Source organism: Helianthus annuus, chromosome 8, assembly GCF_002127325.2.
Source record: "Helianthus annuus cultivar XRQ/B chromosome 8, HanXRQr2.0-SUNRISE, whole genome shotgun sequence".
NCBI classification, from domain to species: Eukaryota; Viridiplantae; Streptophyta; class Magnoliopsida; order Asterales; family Asteraceae; genus Helianthus; species Helianthus annuus.
In genome coordinates this window covers 50,136,666-50,146,545 of record NC_035440.2, presented here as the reverse complement: position 1 = coordinate 50,146,545, position 9,880 = coordinate 50,136,666, and the positions used below count along the sequence as shown (strand labels likewise).

At 34.6% G+C, this 9,880-nt stretch overlaps 2 long non-coding RNA genes across 3 annotated transcripts; both read left to right on the top strand.

Annotated features, from left to right (window-relative positions):
• Positions 1-2,498: 2,498 nt before the first annotated feature.
• LOC110871086 lies at positions 2,499-4,611 on the top strand. 2 transcript variants are annotated; one of them, XR_002553469.1, is made up of 4 exons: positions 2,499-2,734; positions 3,630-3,741; positions 4,184-4,299; positions 4,575-4,611. It is a non-coding gene; the product is annotated as an uncharacterized LOC110871086 (long non-coding RNA). The 2 variants fall into 2 exon arrangements; XR_002553468.2 differs by lacking the exon at positions 4,575-4,611 and having other exon boundaries at positions 4,184-4,548.
• Positions 4,612-4,941: 330 nt separating this feature from the next.
• On the top strand, positions 4,942-7,419 carry LOC110871085. Its single transcript, XR_002553467.2, has 5 exons — positions 4,942-5,469; positions 5,558-5,708; positions 6,423-6,446; positions 6,892-7,095; positions 7,253-7,419. It is a non-coding gene; the product is annotated as an uncharacterized LOC110871085 (long non-coding RNA).
• The last annotated feature ends 2,461 nt before the right edge of the window (positions 7,420-9,880 follow it).

Below are 9,880 nucleotides of genomic sequence, written 5' to 3'. Positions count from 1 at the left end.
AGCGAAATGTATCAACTAAACCATAGGTGAAAATGCACAAAACAAAGTATTGAAGTAAAACGTGGTTTAGATCAAAGTTATGTTTTGTGGAAATGCATGCTATACTGATACAAACACTTACGCTGTATGTTAAACGCATACATTCAAGCCTTGAGACAGCCGGATAACCTTAGAGTAAAGGTTATCAAAGTGAAAATGTTTTCGGATTCGGTCATTCCATCCATCCAAACAAACCTAGGATTTTAGGAACGGGATTTGTCAAGTCCTAGGGTACCACTACCTACTACCAAGCGGCATGATCGGTGTTAATGAATGTAATAAAGATCCGTTAAACAAACCAAATGTTATACCAAATGTAAGCATGTGATGTGATGTGAATGTACTAAGTATGGACTAAATGAACATACATAGCATGAAAAGGTAATGTAAATCAAATGTACTAAGTATGCTAAGTTAACATACAAAGCAGAAAAGTCATGTAAAACAATGTGCTAGCATGTTAAGTAAACATACGTAGGAAAACATAATGAAATCATGTACTAATAGTGTACTAATGAACATAGCAAGTATATGATATGAAAACATGAAAAACATGAAAGTAACAAGTAGGCACATGTGTTTCACCCCAAAATGTTTGAAAAACAGTAAAAGAGGGGTCTATGTACTCACTTGAGGGTGCTTAGAAGTCTTGAACAACAACCAAGCAAAGCTAGAGGGATCGCGGAATCAAACGGCACCCTATATAGATAACTACATAAATAACCGGACCTAAATCGGGGGATTGGATAGTATGAGGTTTCGTAAACCAAATGAGTATTGGAACTCATATGAAATGGTTAAACAAAGCCCACATACTAAAATGAAACCTAACCTAAGTGCTTACGACCCATTACGACCCGTTTAGGTAGCTTATGCTACTTTAACGTGTCGTTTGCGTAAAACGCGTTCGGACCGCTTAACTAGTCCTACGGCAAGTAAAATATGCCTTAACATGTCTATTATAGTTGTTAAATCAGTTTAGATGTCAAAAGTTATGTTGCATAGGCTTAAAATGAATTTTGGCGCAAAAAGGGCATTTTGGTAATTTTCCTAAGGCATAAGAACAACTTATCATACAACTACTTAATGATGTGACCATAAGGTATAACCTCGGAAGGTTATTCCCTATACAACTATGGTCACCTAAAGCGTTTGGTCAGATCCTAAAGATCGACCAAATGGGTCGGGTTCGAAAGCATAAGCGATTTGTTTAGATCGCTTACCTTTACGACCCTAGACAAGCACAATTCTAAAAGTGACGAGCTAAACATGCTAGAACATGTTTAGTAAAGTTAGAAAACAGGTTTCGTATTAAAACAAACGGTTTCAATGCCCTAGAGTAGTTTGGTTACAAAATACGTGAGAAAACGCATTTTGGCCGAAACTACGACTCGTCACTGAGCCTAGATAACGTGGTAGGTATAGTCATTAGGGACTATAACCATCGTGATTACGCTCATGTTATGAAGTTCAAACGAACTTCGCGTTGACCATAAACTGGTCAATGCAGAAAGTCAAATGCAGTTTGACTTTAACGCAAAAACGAATGAAAAACGCGAAAGAATACTTACATAGGGTACCCGCAAGATTGATTTTCCAAGTATTCTCAGGTATGAGGTGATGAAACACCCCAACTTAGAGAAATCTCAGAAATCAAGTGGGTTTTGCAAGTGAATGGGATGGGGTATTTATAGTTTTCGGAGAGCCGTTAAGATCGTTTGTCGATATCCGAGTTTTGGTCTCAACCTTACACTTGTGCTACAAACAAAAAGCCATTTAGTGGCACACATTTTTAATGGCATTTAGCTTTTGTGCCACTAATTTAGGTTTTTAATGGCACTTTGTGTATGCCATATTTGCTTAACGCCCACTTTTAGTGGCATTTAATTTTTATGCCACTAATATAGGTTTTTTATGACACTTTCTATATGCCATTAAAATATCAAATGATTCTTATGAGAATTTCCCTCTTTCCCACACCCTCACATTCGTAACCTAACCTGACAACGGAACCATAGAGCTCTAAACCTTGAATAAAATGATTAACCCAAAAGATGACTCATTAAGTCTTTCCTCCATATATTATCCTCTATCAAGTTCAACATGCTATTAGAAAAAAAGAGTACTAGCGAAGGCCATTACCAACAAAAATAATCCATCGGTAACGAATAAGTAGTATATATCAATGTTATAAAATGAAAAATAATATTACATTTTAAACATATACGCTTACTTTTTTGTAATAAAATGTATTAGAAACTGAGTTAAAGTTTAAAAAAATCATTTTAAAGAAAGCATGTGATACTTTATACAATGCTATTTTAGTTTTTTGATATTATATTTAATTTTTAATGATTATTACTTTATAAATACATTTTTAACTTAAAGCTAAACTTAAATAAAATTTTGACTTCCCTCTCAAAATTTTTAGCTTTCCTCCAATTCCCGCTAACATTTTCCTCAACTCATCTTCAAAATTTTACACCCCAAAACTTATTTTCCATCCCTTATCAATAACCCTAACCGTACCCCTCCTTACCATTCAACATCTTCTCTCTAGTAGCAGTTTCATCAGCAACTCTATGTGACGAAAAGTACTCTTATATATGTACGAGGGTTGAGAAATTGAGGTCTGGTCTCAGCGTTCGTAAGGTTTTTATAGGGGATTAGATGCCTCTTTACCGTATTGCTGGAGGTAATCATAATGTTATCCACCGTTTAAGCATGCTTTTTTTTTAATGCACTCCAGGTGTTTGTTAAAATGTATTTCTTTGTTTTTTGGGTGGAAAATTAGAATGGAATATGGTTTTATTTTGTGGTCTGAATTTGGTGGTGTTTGGTCTTGATTATTTGTTAGTATAATGTACTGATCACATTTGTTTACAGTGTCTATTTATCACATTTGTTTACAATGTCTTTTTTTGGTGAAATATGCATGCACACCAGGTGTTTGTTCACATGTCTTTTTGTAGTGGGAAATTGGAATGGAATTTGATCTTATTTTGTGGTTTGGATTATGTGGAGTTTGGTGATGCTTATGAAGAATGCTGTTAGTGTAGAGTACCTGATCATATTAGTTTAACATCCATTTGATCATTAATTGAAAGAACAAATTTGCTCACTAAAATATAGTAAAAGAGCATATTCGACACCACTTTGTTTAAAAGAAACGAGGGTCTTGTTTGTCACTAAACAATGCTAAAAGACTTTTTTTTTCATTAATCTTTTAGAGTGCCTTTATTTTCAATTATCTTTAATATATTTTATGTTAATAAAATAGCATCTTGATATGTTTTAGATTGCAAACGTGATATTTAATACTATTAACTTCCCACTGAAATATATGACATTGCATATTGGTAAGCACCTTAGTACATTTTAGAGATTAGTTGCGTGAGAAGGTTGGCTCATTTTTGTATAATCTGAACCCAAGGGTTTTGTATGGAAGCTGGTTGTTCACAAAATCGCCACTCAATCTGATCGCATTATGCTTCAATTCATTATCAATTGTTAGCTAAACTATCCTTACTTGTTTTATTTATTTTGCAATACTAACTCTTTTGTTACTAATTACTGAATTGTAAATGAAGAGGTCAACGCTGATAGCGGCGATGATGGAGGAGCAGTTGATTTGGTATCGATTGTCGCTGAACAAAGGGAATTTGATTATTTTGTGTTGGCTGTCAAGGGCGGAACTAATGAGTAAGTAGCCGTAGCACGGCCTACGGCCCAACCCCGTATTCGTAGTGTATTATCTTTCGGTTTTATACATAGGAGATAAAAATATTAAACTTGATATTATTAATTAAGCTCAAAACTTGTTTAATAATTAAGCCCAAATATGCAATGGGTTGTGCGGTTGAAAAGAAATTTTTGATAAAGTAAAAGACGACGATGTGAAGAAACGAATTCAATGAAATTAAAAAGAGGGCAAATCTGTTAGGTATTTGTTTTACTGAAATTTATTATCGTTTTTTATTATTGTATGATTGCACGGTAAAATAAATTGGGGATACCCCTGAATTAATGGGCTAGCTCCGCCACTGTTAGCTGTTCATTGAAACCACTTTCTATGTGTTTATCTTGTTCGTAAAATATACTAGCTTGCATTTATCAGTTGAAATTTGATTAGCGTTTGTGTTAGTTTTCTACAGATCTTAGAAGAAACAATAAATGGTGGATCATCCACACCAACAATGGCTGGTGCTGTCAAGAAATAGAAAATATTGACTCCGGGAAGTCAAAGGTGACATTCAACAGGTAGTTCGAGGCAAATTGCGGCAGTCACATTTTATTTTGTTAAGCAAACTAGCTGTAGAAAACTAAAATTCATACAAATCAGTCATAGACAACTGTAGCATATGCAAGTCAGAAAAGGCTATTTATTTCATTCCATCTATTTATCAAGGTATGATGGAATCTCGTTAAACGAGTATCTTTACGGATTTTCTCTTTTTAACTGCAATACCTACATAGTTTGTAGGATCGCGTTCTGACCCGAATGAGTCGTTCAGAGAAGCTCAACTCTGTTTCAGGTGCGGAATAACAAGAAACGGAGGTAGAAACAGCTGATTCTTCACTTAATATACTTATTGTATTGATTTGACAACGATTACAGTTCGATCTTCACACCGGTAGTACCTCGGTATGGAATACAAGGCAATCTTATGTGATTTCGCTCATGGGCCCATATATATAGTGCAGAGATTTCGCTCCAAGGGACACATGTCCACATGAGCTAAACCCCATATGTACAAATAAGCGAAATCATCAGGTTATGACCCTATGAGCGAAATCAGCTCACTAAACACAGTACACTTCCTATTTTCTCGTAAAACATGCCTTAATCTATACAATGCAATGTAAGACTCGATACAAGACGAAGTCGACAGATGTAGTGCACCAGCATAGTTAGTTAATTATCATTTATTACTTATGAATAAAAGAAAGATTAAGCATTTGAGGTGTGTTGAAGCAACACTGTTGAAGGAATTATTTGCACCTTTTTATAAATATTAAACATCTCATACTTCTGCTAATCGATATCAGGCATATAAGTTAGTTGTGAATATCCTAATTCCATTCTTAATTCATCTACACGTGAAGTTAATTAAACTAGTTCTGATGGATTGGAGGTAGCTTTGCATGCTTTGAGATCTAAATGTTTATTATGGTCAATTGGTAGTTATACAAGCCAATGATCACATTGCTAGGTTACGAAGCTTGGTAGTTATACAAGCCCATGTATTCTTCTCATTGCTAGGTTATGAAACTTGTTCTTGCTTCGACTTAGGCGGTCAAAGATGCATTAGTAAGGTCAAAGATGCATTAGTAAAGCACATTAGAAGAACAGTGATTCCACAACTTCTAAAGGTCTGAGCAGATATTAAGGTGAAATGCTTTCAGTTTGATGGAGTTCTTCACATTAAGGTTGTATATTTAAGCATTTATCTTTCTACATGATATGATTGTTTAATTTACACACAATTGGCAAGTTATCCTATATATATTTTTATAGGAGGCAATGCAGAAGGCGAAAGTTTTTGGGAATTAGGGTTTTCCTTAATCTGCTTGTTGCAAATCTGAGAAGGTGTGAGCCTGAAGAAGTTTGGTGGTCGCGGTTCTCGTGCTAGGCTTCAGAAATCCAATCCTACTGCTGAAAAAGCAAAGTAATCGTTCTGCATTTTTTTATATTACATTTGGTTTATGTTATGCTCTATCTTGTTTTTGTTATAAGACCGATCATGAGTTAAGTCTTGTTATATGTGATTATTGTTAAGTAGTTAGGGGTGCAAATGAGCCGAGTATGAGCTCGATTAGGCTCAAGCTCGTTTAACTTGTGAGAGCTTGAGCTTGGCTTGAATCCAGCTTTGTTTTTCAAAGCCCGAGCCTGTCTCGGGCTTGGCTTGTTTATTTTTATTAATTATAATTATTATTTTATATATACTCAACATAATAATAAAAAATAGACAATAATCTTGTTTAGGCTCGCTAGCGAGCTCGAGTTCGATAAGCAAAGCTCGGGCTTGTTTAAGCTCGACTCGTTTGAGCTTTTTTTTCGAGCCGATCTCGAGTAGCTCGTGAATAGCTTGGCTTATTTGCACAAATAAATTTGTTACTTTGTTGCTTGAATAAAACGTATTTGATCAAGGACTTCTGTAGATTTCCAGTTCTAGTGGTAGGTCTTTTGTTGTGTATATTAAGAGAATGAGTTGGTTATATTGTAAATAATATGATTAATCTCCTCCGTCCATGGTAGAAACCTAGAATCTGTAAAACATTACAAAGGTTGATTTGGATGATTGTACTATTAGTATATAGTTTCTGAAAATCTGTAAACTTGGATCTAGGTATTAATTGTTGTCTCTTTTCATATATTGCAGGCTTGGTGACTCTTTGAGTTATAGGTACGCGTTCATTCTTTACTGTTAACTGAATTTGAATCATCATTAAGATGTGAAACAACTCAAGTGATACAGCTGAACCTGTTGATTCCATACCTAGTACTTCTTGAACACAAATGATACGGGCTTTGTTTTCTGTCCATTACCAAAAATATTCAGTTTGTCAAACTTTATATGACCTTGTTGTATCAATCTAGTTCACAGAACAAGTTAAAAGAAGACTATTTTTTATTACACTGTAACCCATTTGAATTGAAAATTTAATACTACGTTTTTTAGAACAAAGATTAAAAGGACTGGGATTTATAAATTAAGATCATCGGGTACAAAGGTCCTTCTCTTATAATTGAAAAGAAATGTACTTAAAATTGTTGCAAAGAAAATCATTGTTATTGCATATGGTATTGTACTTAAAGTTGAACAAAGCGCTCAAATGATTATTATGCAGGGGTTGCAAAATCAGTAATGCTCCTGGGATAATTCAAAAGTGTTTTCCGTATGACTGTTGCAAATGTGTTTAAGGGCGTCCCAACAAGGCGATTTGCTTTCAGGTTTATTTCAGCAAAGAAACAATTTCCTTATCAATATTTCCTTTTGGAAAGGCTACAATTTGAGAAATCTCTCTAGCCTAACTCAATTCCACTGATCGAAGGTACTGAAAAAGCACCTAATCTTTGGTTGAAAAGCATAAACTAACATCAAAATCAAAAGATGTGAAGTTACCTCTTATTAATTGCTCAAACATCTTTGATAACTATAGTTACCACTAACAGAGCTTAATCGATTTAACATAAATTGTGAAATTTCAGGTTGAATATACAGCGAATTGGTTGATGTGGCAACAGTAAGCCCAGGGAACAATTATGATGTGGGAACATGATTGCATGAGCATTATTATAACCGTATGAAGATTGAGAAAGAGGTTCAAGAACGCAATGAAGTTTTAAATTTTTTATTCAAATGTCTTTTAGCTTTATGTTTCATATGTTTAATAATTAGAGTTAGTTTGACACTTATTAGATATTTGTTTACAAACATTTGAATGTTTAGAAGACGAGGTAACTTTTAATTGAAGTAATGATATTATGATTTCAATATTTTATAGTTTTATTTTTTATTTTATATTGTAAGTGAATACTAATTTTAATTAGTTTGTATTAATACAATAAATGCCGCAAAAAGCCGTTTGGAGTGGCATATAAAAAATGCCACTAAAAAGCTTAACTTTTGTAGTGGGCAGACCAAAAAGTGCCACTAAAAGGCTTTAGTGGCACCTAGTGGCACTTTTTTTGTATGCCGCTCATTCCTGTAGGGTTATTTAGTGGCACCTTTTGGGTTTTTTATGGCACTTATTGTATGCCACTAAATGACATTTTTTTTTGTATTGATAGTTTTACTAAACCATTAGAGCCCATAGAAATGCCCCAAAACCATTTGCAAGTGGGTTACAAGAGTATAACAGCTGTTAACAGCTGGGAAAACTGATTTTTGCATATCTGACATGCTCTCGCGGGTCGCGTAAGGTTTTATGGGGGCTTACGCGGGCCGCCTGAGCCTTCTGATCTGCACATAAGTTTCAGAAATTGCAGTTTTGGTCCCTGCATGCTTTTAAGGCCATTTCCGACATGTTTAAACCCGTCAAGCCAACTTTAAGGCCCTAAAATGATGTTTAAACATTGTGGACATGAAACATGCTCAAAAATATGCCGGATGTCGGTTTGTTTGGTCGTACGATCGCGATGTTCGCTTAATTATGACGGAATGCGCATAAGCACGAAAGACGATCCAAATTGCGCGAAGAATGGATTTTTCTCATGCCAAACACTAAAATAAAATATTTTAATGCTTACATAAATTTTTGGATGTCCGGATGTATTCATAACGTAAGTTATGCGTGAAAATGCAAACTTATGCACTTTTTGACGCTTTTAGTCCCTGAATGACCAGAAAGTTTATTTTAGCACACCGAACACCTCAAAGCCTATTTCTAAGCTATGTAAAGGATATTTAGGGTATGTTTAACTTATGGTCAAGTTCCGGGATGTCCGTTACAGTATAAATTGACATACTTCCGCAGTTTGTCGAATTTAGTCCCTATAAGCGAATAAACTTGATTTCGGCACACCAAACCTTCCAAAACTTATTTCTAAGTTATGTAAAGGTTATTTAAGGTATGTTAAGCCTATGTCATTGTTTCGGAGTGTTTGTTGCATTAAACTGGTTATATTTACGCATTAGTGCTCGTATAACCTTCTAGAAAGCAATTTGAAGCCCGAAATTGAACAAGAGTTGATATGTGTAATTGATACACATGTTTATATAAATCCCAAGTATGAAACACAATATTTCATTGGTTTGGTATTTGTTTGATGGTAGAAGTGACACGGATGTCACAGTCTCCCCTACTTTAGGAAATTTCGTCCCGAAATTTATTTAGAGGAAACTTGTGAGAGCTTGAAATATGAAGTTGAAAAGATCGAACATTACTGGTTAGAGTCCTGAACTTCTAGTAACTTTAAATAACATCATGCTTGCAATGTGAGAGGGTCACTTATATACAAGTATATAAAGCGTTATTGGTGCATCCACCGTACCTCTATTACATTGTTCACATCTTGTTACGGTTGCCACTATTGGTTCTTACACATAATAAGTCTTACCGCGGTTTTCGTGCACCGAACTTCGTAATTATGTATGCATCCATAATTACGTAAATCCTTGCATAGTCACGTAGTGCATCTTAAAATGTGTAGGGGAGGATAACAATGAACGAGCCTGTGATGATTGTGATTAAACCATACCGGGGTCCTTTTTAATTGAGTCAATAAATGATCTCTAGACCGCCAAGGAGTCTTTTCAGCTTATATCATCACATGTCCTTCTCAACCAGATTTTGAATCAATCTTTTGACTAGACCACTCAAAGGGTCTCTTTTTGAATCATGGAATGGTACTATATAATTCAAGGGTCTTGACTATCACGTAGAAGCCCAATAAGGATTTAAGGTAGAACCCTTTTGAATATCCTACTACGAATCCTTCATATAAAGATATGAAAGGTTCTACGAGGATTTGGATAACGAATATCCAGAGTATACAAAAACACAAAATGCATAAAAGAAAACACAAAATGCATAAAAGAAAATAAAAAATGCATAAAAGAAAACACAAAATGCATAAACACAAAATCACATAATTGTTAATTTTAAATTTGTTATCTTTGGACACAGATATTTAAAGCACACCAGAAATCCAATCCGTGGATTTCATTTGGTACTTTAAACATTATCAAGAATCTAACTATGAAGATAGAAAGATCCTAAAGAGGAAATTCGATTTCGATTGTAAGGAACCGAAATATTCGAATTAAGGTACACAAGGAATCCAATTAAGGATTCTGATTTGAATGACAATTAGCCACAAGGATCTAATTGTGAA